We start from the raw sequence: 10234 nt of genomic DNA, 5'->3' as shown, positions 1-10234 counted from the left end.
ATGGGTCTGTGATTTACCTGTTATTAGTACCCACTATGTGAGGAACACAACGGGATAGTACGGGTCCCTGTACAACTACGCGACGAGCATCATGGGTTTCGTTCCGAGGAACACCACGGTATAGTATGTGTCCCTGTGATTAGTACCACTATGTGATGATCACAATGGGTTTGCGTTCCGAGGAACACCACGGTATAGTACGGGTCCCTGTGATTAGTACCACTATGTGATGATCACAATGGGTTTGCTTTCCGAGGAACACCACGAGTCTGGGCTTTACCTGTCATTAGTACCACTATGTGATGATCACAATGGGTTTGCGTTCCGAGGAACACCACGGTACAGTACGGGTACCTGTGATTAGTACCACTATGTGATGATCACAATGGGTTTGCGTTCCGAGGAACACCACGAGTCTGGGCTTTACCTGTCATTACTACCACTATGCGATGATCACAATGGGTTTGCTTTCCGAGAAACACCACGAGTCTGGGCTTTACCTGTCATTCGTACAACTATGTGAACAACACCACGGACAATACTGTTCCCTGAGATTTGTACAACTATGTGAGGAACAACTTGGGTTTGCCTCCGAGGAACACTACGGGTCTGGGTTTTACTTCTCATTAATGCCCATTATGAGCGGAACACCACGTGTGTCGGTTTTACCGCGCATTAGTACGACAGTGTGAGGAACACTGCGGATAATACGGGTCCCGGTGATTAGTACCAACTATGTGGGGAACACCATGGTATAGTACGGGTCGCTGTGATTACTATTCACTATGTCAGGAATACCGCGAGTTAGAAGGGGTCCCAGTGAATAGTACCCACTATGTGGGGAACACCATGGGTTTGAGTTGCCTATGGGTTACGTCCTTATGTGTTGAGCACCGAAAGTTTACGTTATTTTTGAGAAACACCATGGTTCTTCTTTACTAGCGGTAGGTACCTTTATGTGGGTCCGTTCACCTAGATTTTCGACCTCTTTATACAAAAAGCATCATCGATTCAGGGATGTGCTTTGGAATAAGCTCCTTGGTCATTATATACCATTGTTATAAGTTAGCTTCTGGGAAGGTGGGCCATTGCGGTCCGGATCCGCTGATTGTTTTAAGTTCATAATAATTGTTCATCGTCATGTTTATAATTGTATTCGGAGGTTTGATTATTGGAATTCGATTTAATATTCAATATCGTAAGTTGGATCCGCTGATTATCCTGCTTTCGTGTTCGTCCATTCATTATTCACAATCAAGATATGAATTCTGGTCAGAGGTTGAATATTTGGACCTTTAAATTGTTCTTACATTTCGTATCATTAGGGGCCGAATAGCTGGATGCTAGGCCTCTTTAAATAACAATCATCATCATAATCAAATCACGAAGAGATGGCGTAGACTTGGCTAATTGTTACACACGTTGCAGTTCCGTCATGAGGAATGTAATCACTATATAGCTCGGGAGATTTCTGGGTGTGAGGGTGTGGCTGTTTTATGTTGAGTTCAGTTTCAAATATGTACACATGGCCGAGTAGTAAACAGTCCTCCCTCTGTTATACATAACAGAAAGGCGAGGTAAGCTGAGCCACAGCTTGTAGGAACACGTCATTCCAATCGACGGCCACAAGCGTTGCCAGATTCCCACTTTCACGGCAGTTTCATTTTGCTACATCTTCCGAGCTACACCAACATAGTGCTTTATGTTTACTTTCAGAGAAATTTCTTGCCGCTTCGGGTTGCTCTTCTATTTACTGGATGCCACACCTTCAGTACACTACTGAACTTCATACGGAGCGGATTCCTGGGAATGCCTCGCTCAGTTTCCGGTGGGACATTGGCAACTACTAACGCAATTCGACCACGGCATACAGCCAAGACAACGGCCGTGAAAGACAAAACTGACAATCTCGAAGAATTCAGGAAGCCCTCGAGCTTAAGGAGAGGGCAGTGGTGAAATGACTACCCGCACCACCAAGGACATCTTAAAATATCTTCCTTCCAACACATTTACACAAAACTCTAAATTCTTTTGGTCTCTTCCTGTAGATCCACATCTCCCTTGCTAGTGTTCTATCAGTGGACCATCCAAATGGTGCCTGAAATGAAGACATCCAACTTTGACACAAAGTAAAGGCCCGTTTCAACCAGCACCGATGTTCCTATCATAAGGGTATTGCTGACTTAATCTGACGATATAAATCAGGGGGCATGATAGCCTAGTATCATTGTCGCTGAGCTGGCTGCGGTTCGAGTTCTGGCCACGAATTTTGGGAGTTATGAAATGAAGGCATCCTCTGGTTCGGATTCCGCATTACACTAGAAACCTTTGGTCATGATCAAGGTATATATGTTCATGAAAGGCAGGAAGTTTCCTTGCAGAAGAGACTAATTCATCTTGGTGTTGCTTTATTCCCAGTTGTCCAGAGACTTCTTTGGTTATATGGTAAATTGACTCTACAATATGGTATTGGTCTGGATGGAAAAGATATACGAACCATTGCTAATCTACTGTATATTAAAATCAGTCCGCATCTGTTAAGGTTGATAACACCAACGCCTGTGCTATTGAAATAAAGCAAGGGATGAGGCAAGGCTCTGTTATAACTCCACTCCTCTTCAATAACTTCTATGAAAGGGTGCTTTTCTGATATCAGTATTGTTGAAGGATTCGCAATAAATAATCGGCCATATGCGGATGATACCCTTCGGTTTGCAATAAGTGCTGAAAGTCCACAGATATTAGCGAACTGTGTGGTCAAACAGAGTTGTGCGTTTAAACACGAAAACACTAACTTCATGATCGTAAGAAAACATGTCAGTCAACCTATAAAGTTGAGTGTAGCTGGCACATCACTAAAGCAAGTCCAGTACATTAGGTCTCTCACCTGCGTACTTGATCACAGCTTGAGCTGTCCTGTTGAAACTGGGTCCCAAGGACTGCCTTCAAGAGAATTATTTAAAGCCTCTGTAATAGGGACTTCATATTCTCCGTCCATGTTTAGTTCGGTGTTGTGTATTTCGTGTCTTACTTAATGTTGTTGAGACTAGTACACCATCCTTTGAGATGTGGGGCTATTGTACTCCGAGCTGGAGGTCACGTACAATATCAGAATCAGTATCATTCGAAATTATGAGGTAGTGCAGTAGTTTATACGTTTGGAGAATAATACGTTAAAACCAAATTCATCAAAAAACCAGATCCATGCTTTTCACGTGAGGAATAAAGAAGCATCTTGAAACTTACAGGTCAAGTGGATGGGAGAAGTCCTGGAACACTGTGATACACCTATGTACCTGTGGCCACACATTGCAAGTATCACTGCGCCAACACCGAGGGAAAACTCCTCTCTCACGATGCTTTGACATGATCACGTAGGGCTGCTTATCCAGATCGCCTGGAACTTGTGAAACTTGAATAGAATTTGCCCCGTAACTACGAAGAGTCCTGGACGATGTGGAAGTCTTTAAACAGACAAAGTAAAGAATAATATCCACCTGATACTAATGCTTGTATCTGACACTAGGCAGCACCACTGTAATATGTATCATCTCTCTTGTAATTTTACTATATTTTGCGACTGACGCAAATAAATAAACGACCTCCTTCAGTTTATCTCGAAGATACACTTTAAGGAAAGAGGTGTAGGGGAAGAAGGAGAAAATCTTGGCTACGGACTGTGCGAGAATGGTATGGACTCGGTACCCCAACTTGCTTAGGACAAGGGTCAGATCGCCCCGATGACAGCCGACATACGATGAGGATATTGTAGAAGAGAAGAAGATGAGACATTGCTAGTTTTATATTGTCAGTATATCTGTACAACTTAGAATGCAATAAGCCTGAATTATTCCGCCTCGTGTGGCTTAAATACTGTTTTAATAATAGACATGTCACTGCTGAATGTTTCATACGGCAGCGCATTTCGACACACGGCGCACTTCCGTCTCGGAATGCAAGAGAAACAGTGCTTCGCGATGGCGTGGTGGAACATGAACCACGTTTCATAGCTAACTCTAATTCACTGACTAAAATGTTCGACGTTCTGATACAGATAAAATATGAGGTTCATGAAATATTTAATGAGCAAATGTACAACGTACAGTATGATAAATATATGATGCCCAGTATTTAGTAGCAGTATACAGTACCGGTAATAAAGAGCGTTTCCTTCCTCATTACGCGCTTACAGTGGTAATAAGAGCCGTTAAGTGCACATTAAACAGCAACTAATGTGAATAACTATAAAATGATTAACGATACTTAAATACAGTTTAAAATAGTTATTATATGTACACCTCTTTGGACTAAAGAGAATCATAGAACACAGATACAGGAAAGGAAAAGACACAATAGTTACATTTGTAGACTTCGCAAAAGCCTACGATTCAATAGACAGGAACACACTACTGAACATCCTACGCGACAGAGGATTGGATTCTACGACACATGGATTGGTGGGAGAAACATTGAAGGATACAACTGCTAGAGTAAGATACCGGAGTATGTTGTCAGACAGCTTTGAAATTAAGACAGGAGTCCGACAAGGGGATGGGCTTTCGCCAATATTATTTAACCTAGTTTTGGATGAAGTGGTGAAGCAGTGGAGACAGTTGAATAGAACCATGGGAATTGAAGGTGTACATATTGGATATAAGATCAAAAACAATGTCATAGTGGATTGCCTTGTCTTCGCATATGATATGGTGTTGTTACATGAGAAGGAAGAAGAAGCAAAGTTGGCACTAGCAAATCTAGTTGAGACTGCAGCAAACGTTGGTCTGAAAATAGCCTACAACAAGACGAAGGTACTGAATACGAAGACCGATTGGAATGTAAAAGGCCAAGTGGTAGAGAGAGTCGACAGCCTCCGGTACCTAGGTGAGAACATCACGGGTAAAGTACAAGCAACAAAAGTACCACAGACAGAGCTCAACTGCTGCTGAAACTACGATATGCAGCCATGACTACGTATGGAGGAACGCCGATCTGCGACACTACATGATAACCATCAGGAATGCTGCATTATATGCAACTGAAACGCTGACATTAGGCAAGAGAGCTTGCATACAATTGGAGAAGGAGGAAAGAAGAATCTTGAGACATATACGGGGCACCAAAAAGCAAGGTGAAATTTGGGTACACAGATCAAGGCAGGAACTATATGCGAGTATAGAACCAATCTCGAGTGTGATAAGAAAGAGAAGGTTAGGATTTGTTGGACATCTCATGAGGATGGATGACAGTAGGCTGACGAAGAAGATATGGAATGCAACCTGCTTAACTGGAAATAAGTGGATGAAGGAAGTCAGAGAAGATTGGGAGACTATTGGCATAAAGGAAAAATATCCACTGATGACAGTACAGGATAGGTCCAAATACAACAAGCTCGTGGAAGGTCACAGATGGACGGACACCAGGATCCAGATTCAGATCACGGAAGCCGAGAGAAAGAGGAGGAGTGAAAGAATGAAGAGGTATTGGGAAGAAAGAAGACGTACCGAACAAGTCACTCGTGATCCTCAGGGGCCGTAACGAACCTAATAATAATAATAATATATGTATACCTAAAGCATGCGGCAGCTGAGTGGCTCAGACGGTTAAGGCGCTGGTCTTCTAACCCCACCTCGGCAGGTTCGATCCTGGCTCAGTCCGGTGGTATTTGAAGGTGCGCAAATACGACAGCCTCGTGTCGGTAGATTTACTGGCACGTAAAAGAACTCCTGCGGGACTAAATTCCGGCACCTCGGCGTCTCCGAAGACCGTGAAAGTAGTTAGTTGGACGTAAAGCAAATAACATTTTATTATTAATTCAACTTGAATAATTATAAAATGAGTAATAAAATCTCAGAAGTACCCAAGATCGGTATTATGTGAATAGTAACAGACTTGGTCTATTCCAGTTTAAAATTTTACTTCAATTTTAAGTTTAAAAACATAATTTTAGAAACTTTGCCCTTCTTTCTGTTATAATATGACCCTCCTTTGAGAACAATAATGTCATTTTTCCGTGTGAAAGACCTTACATTGTGGAGTGCATTGTTATTTTAATCATTTGACTCGCGATTCGGAATATAAAGAGTCTCGGCTTATCTTCAGGGCAATGTCACGCGGAGTGTTTCTATTGTGGCGAGGAGATGAACAAAGCACCGTCACTGTTTCAAAGCTGTGCTGTTCCGAAGCATCGATGTAGCTGACGTGTGCTGGTTCCTGTTCACGCGACATGACACACGAAGTGATCTCAGTGCTTCGAAACAGTGGAGCCTTGATGTGTTGATTGCGCCGGCACAGTGTTTCGAAGCCTACTGGGCCTACGGTATAAATGTAAGGTGATCTAGGGACGTCTCCTCTGAAATATAAATGCAAGTTTTTCGCTTATGAACATTCAGAGTGGATAGCATATGTTCACACATCCCTGTAGCTTGTACCGTCACGCAGGAGTATAATTTTTTCTCAAATTTTGGCAGATATCCACCTCGTTAATAGCTCGGAACACGGGGCGCATGACTGTACCTCGAAGTGTTTCGTCGTAGATACGTACAGAAGTAATGCGGCAATCACCTCACAACACGATGGGTCCCGCGGAGTGATGACAGCTGCTTTAAAATTTGAGCCAAATTGCTTTCCCTTCTACTTTTCCTTTTCAAATTTTAAATTTTACACTTTGCTAAACAAATAACGATTCAGGTACAGCACTAGCTCGTTATCTTTGGTACAATGTTGGAAAAATCAGATACTAGTAAATTAACAATATGAGCATGAAACTCCCTAATTACAATTTTTACATGAGCGCTACTGATCCTTTCAATCAACAGTCAAGGAGGCGGATCTCCCAATTTCTACATCAGTGAAGAGCTTTTTGTTCTACAAATTCACATTTTAGTGGACTATTCTCGAAAGTTACAAGTTCCAGGCCTATTCAGGCATAACCTACATTTAACAAAAGTAAACAGTAGTCACTGCCCTAACAGCTCAACAGTCTAATTGCCTAAAAATGAAATGAATGATGTTAACTGTAACAAGTACCCATCATACCTGACCTTTGGTAAGATGGCGAACACTTGCACTACTTGGGATTACGTCCCGACGTTACAGAGGCTACGGAGGTGACTACATGGAGAAAACATTAAGTTTCAGACATGCCAGGTGGATTTTAACGGTTATAAAATCATAGCCACCTCAATATCAAGTTGAGAGGGAATACAAGAGAGTTTTAATGACCCTCTATTCCCTGATTTCGGTTAAGTTCTCATGACTTGTTTGAAATTTACATTTAAAGTTTGAAATTAACATTTGAGAAAATAAAAGTTTCGGTACTAAATATTTGAAACGTTCCCCTCGAGCTATCACGTAGTTACGCCGAGACTGCCATTACCTTGAGCTGGTGGACATCCAGAAGATGGACGAGGGAGCCTTTCCCCTGCGTCCGTTACGTACACATTCTAGACTGGAGTGGTCACCAGGCATCGGCTTTTATAGCGGAGAGGAAAGATCCAGGAAACTCTGGACACACCCCCATTCTTATTGGTTAATTTATTAAATGTGAGAAATTTTTGATTGGTCGATGAATAAATGTACAAAAATTTTCGCTGGCCAACGTCTTCAGTTGGTGGGAAGAGATGGAAGTGTTGATAACTTTTGAACATCGAAAACAAACAATAAATATTCTAGTTCAGGAAAACTTAACACACAAAATTTATTCGAAACTAGCTGTAGTACCCGGCGTTATCCGGGTAACTTTTGAATGCTTACCTTTGGTATTTGTATTACCAGTTAGTTATGTGCGAAGTGGATGCTTATTGATTTATTTTTGAGATGTTGACATTACGACCTATTATATAGTTTTAGAGTTATTTAGACGTATCTGATTTCAAGTTTTAGATTATTTAATTTTCGAGTAAAGCCTTGTCCTTGTGAAAGCTAGAATTCACTGGAAGTATTTGATTCCTTCCAAAAATTTAAAGTAATAATTATATATATTTACCCGTCACACTATACATATGATATACACGATTTCGGCAGTCTTTAAGACTGTCACAATCAGTCTAGTGACCCCAAAAGCAGTGAATTCAACACTAATCTCGGTCATTTTATACTGTATACTTTTAAGCCCTTCTCAGCTCCTGTCTCAATGGAGACCAAACGTGGACTTAAACAGTATCAAGAGCGTCACAGTTCGTATAAGAGACACATAAACAATGGATTTCGACATTAATGTCGGTTATTTTCCATCACTTTTGCACGTCAGCCCCTCTCATTCCCTAGCCCCAGCTGAGGCTGTGATTTTTCATCTCCATAGTATTATTTCTAAGATGGTAAGTCATATGTGTACCAAGTTTCTTTGAGAACAATTCTGGAACATACCCACATACAGTACATCCATAATATCCGATATATTTACATTCATTTTCACAACCTCTACACCTCCATACTGATTGCGGCTGAAGTATGACATAACCATCCAGAGTGTCACAGATCAACTCTGTGACGTCGTAAAGAACGTATTTGACATTTATATCAGTAAAAAATCGTTTATTTTTATATTTCACCATCTCCCCTATGTGTGCCAGGGGTGTTTTACCCCAACAGTATTTTCTTTGATAGTAAGTCATACGTGTACCAATTTTATATGAGTGCTATGCTGGATGAAGAATATATCCGTATTTTTGGTCATTTTGAACAGTTTTCTTTCCACCCCTTCTAATATCCCTGCCGACAGGGGCTGAACAACGACAACCGGAGTGTAATTATTCACCTCAGCGACCTCCAAAAGTATGGACTGTACACGAATGCTTGTCGTTATCTATAATTTCTTATATTTCACCCGTCTTTCTGTGTTTTTTTATAATTCACCCTTGCCCCTATGGGTGCTAGGTGTATCTGACCCCCACAGTAATGTATCCTATATAGCAAGTCATGTGTATACCAAGTTTGCCCCTAAAGTGAACCTGGGATGTCTCAACCCTACGTGGTTTGTCTCATTACACTAATAATCTGAAGTGCCGCTATTCATCTCAGCGACCCCGAAAACTGTGGATTCGACACTATTTTCGATTATTTTTATATCGCTCCCCCATCGCCCCCCTCCCCGAAGAGGGATAGACTTGGACGTTAAAAAATTCTGGAGTGTCACTATTCATCTCAACGACCCCGAAAAGGATGGATTCGACATTATTTTCTATTATTTTGATATATCACTCCCCCCTTGCCCCCAAACAAAAGGGGCTGATTTTGGACGTTAAAAAATTCCGGAGTATCACTATTCATCACAGCGACCCCGAAAAGTATGGATTCGACACCATTTTCGAATATTTTTAAATGTGACCTCCTCGCCTCCCCGCCCCAAAGGGTACTTGGGGGGTCTTACCCCCACGCGGTTTGTCTCCTGATACTAATTCGTAAGTGTACCAAGTTTGGTGTAAATCGCTCCAGTGGTTTAGGAGGAGATGCAATACATACATACATACATACAAACATACATACAAACATACAATGACATTTATATATATATACTAGCTGTAGTACCCGGCGTTGTCCGGGTAGCTTTTCAATGTTTACCTTTAGTATTAGTATTATCAGTTAGTTAAGTGTGAAGTAGATGCTTATTGATTTATTTTTGAGATATTACTTTTACGAACTATTATGTAGTTTTAGAGTTATTTAGATGTATCTGATTTCAAGTTTAGATTATTTTATCCTTGCGTAAATCCTCGTCCCCGTTGAAGCTAGAAATGACTGGGAAGTATTTGATTCTTTCCAGAAAAAAAAGTAATAATTATATGTATTTGCCAGTCGCACCGTACACAATGATGTACACGATTTCAGCAGTCATTGAGACCGTCACAATCAGCCTAGTGACCCGAAAAGCAGTGTATTCAACACTAATCTCGGTCATTTTATACTATATACTTTTAAGCCCTTCTCAGCTCCTGTCTCAATGAATACTGAACGTGGACTTAAACGGTATCAAGAGCTTTCGACATTAATATCGTTTATTTTCCATCATTTTTGCACGTGAGTCCCTCTCATTCCCCGCCCTCAGCGGAGGCTTTGAATCTTCATCTCCATAGTATTTTTTCTAAGATGGTAAGTCATATGTGTACCAAGTTTCGTTGAGAGCAATTCTGGAACATACCCACATACAGTACCTCCATAATATCCGTTATATTTACATTCATTCCTCCCCCCCCCCCCGACTCAACCAACATATTGATTGCTGCTGAAGTATGACTTA

Source organism: Anabrus simplex, chromosome X, assembly GCF_040414725.1.
Source record: "Anabrus simplex isolate iqAnaSimp1 chromosome X, ASM4041472v1, whole genome shotgun sequence".
NCBI classification, from domain to species: domain Eukaryota; kingdom Metazoa; phylum Arthropoda; class Insecta; order Orthoptera; family Tettigoniidae; genus Anabrus; species Anabrus simplex.
This window is presented reverse-complemented; position numbering follows the sequence as displayed.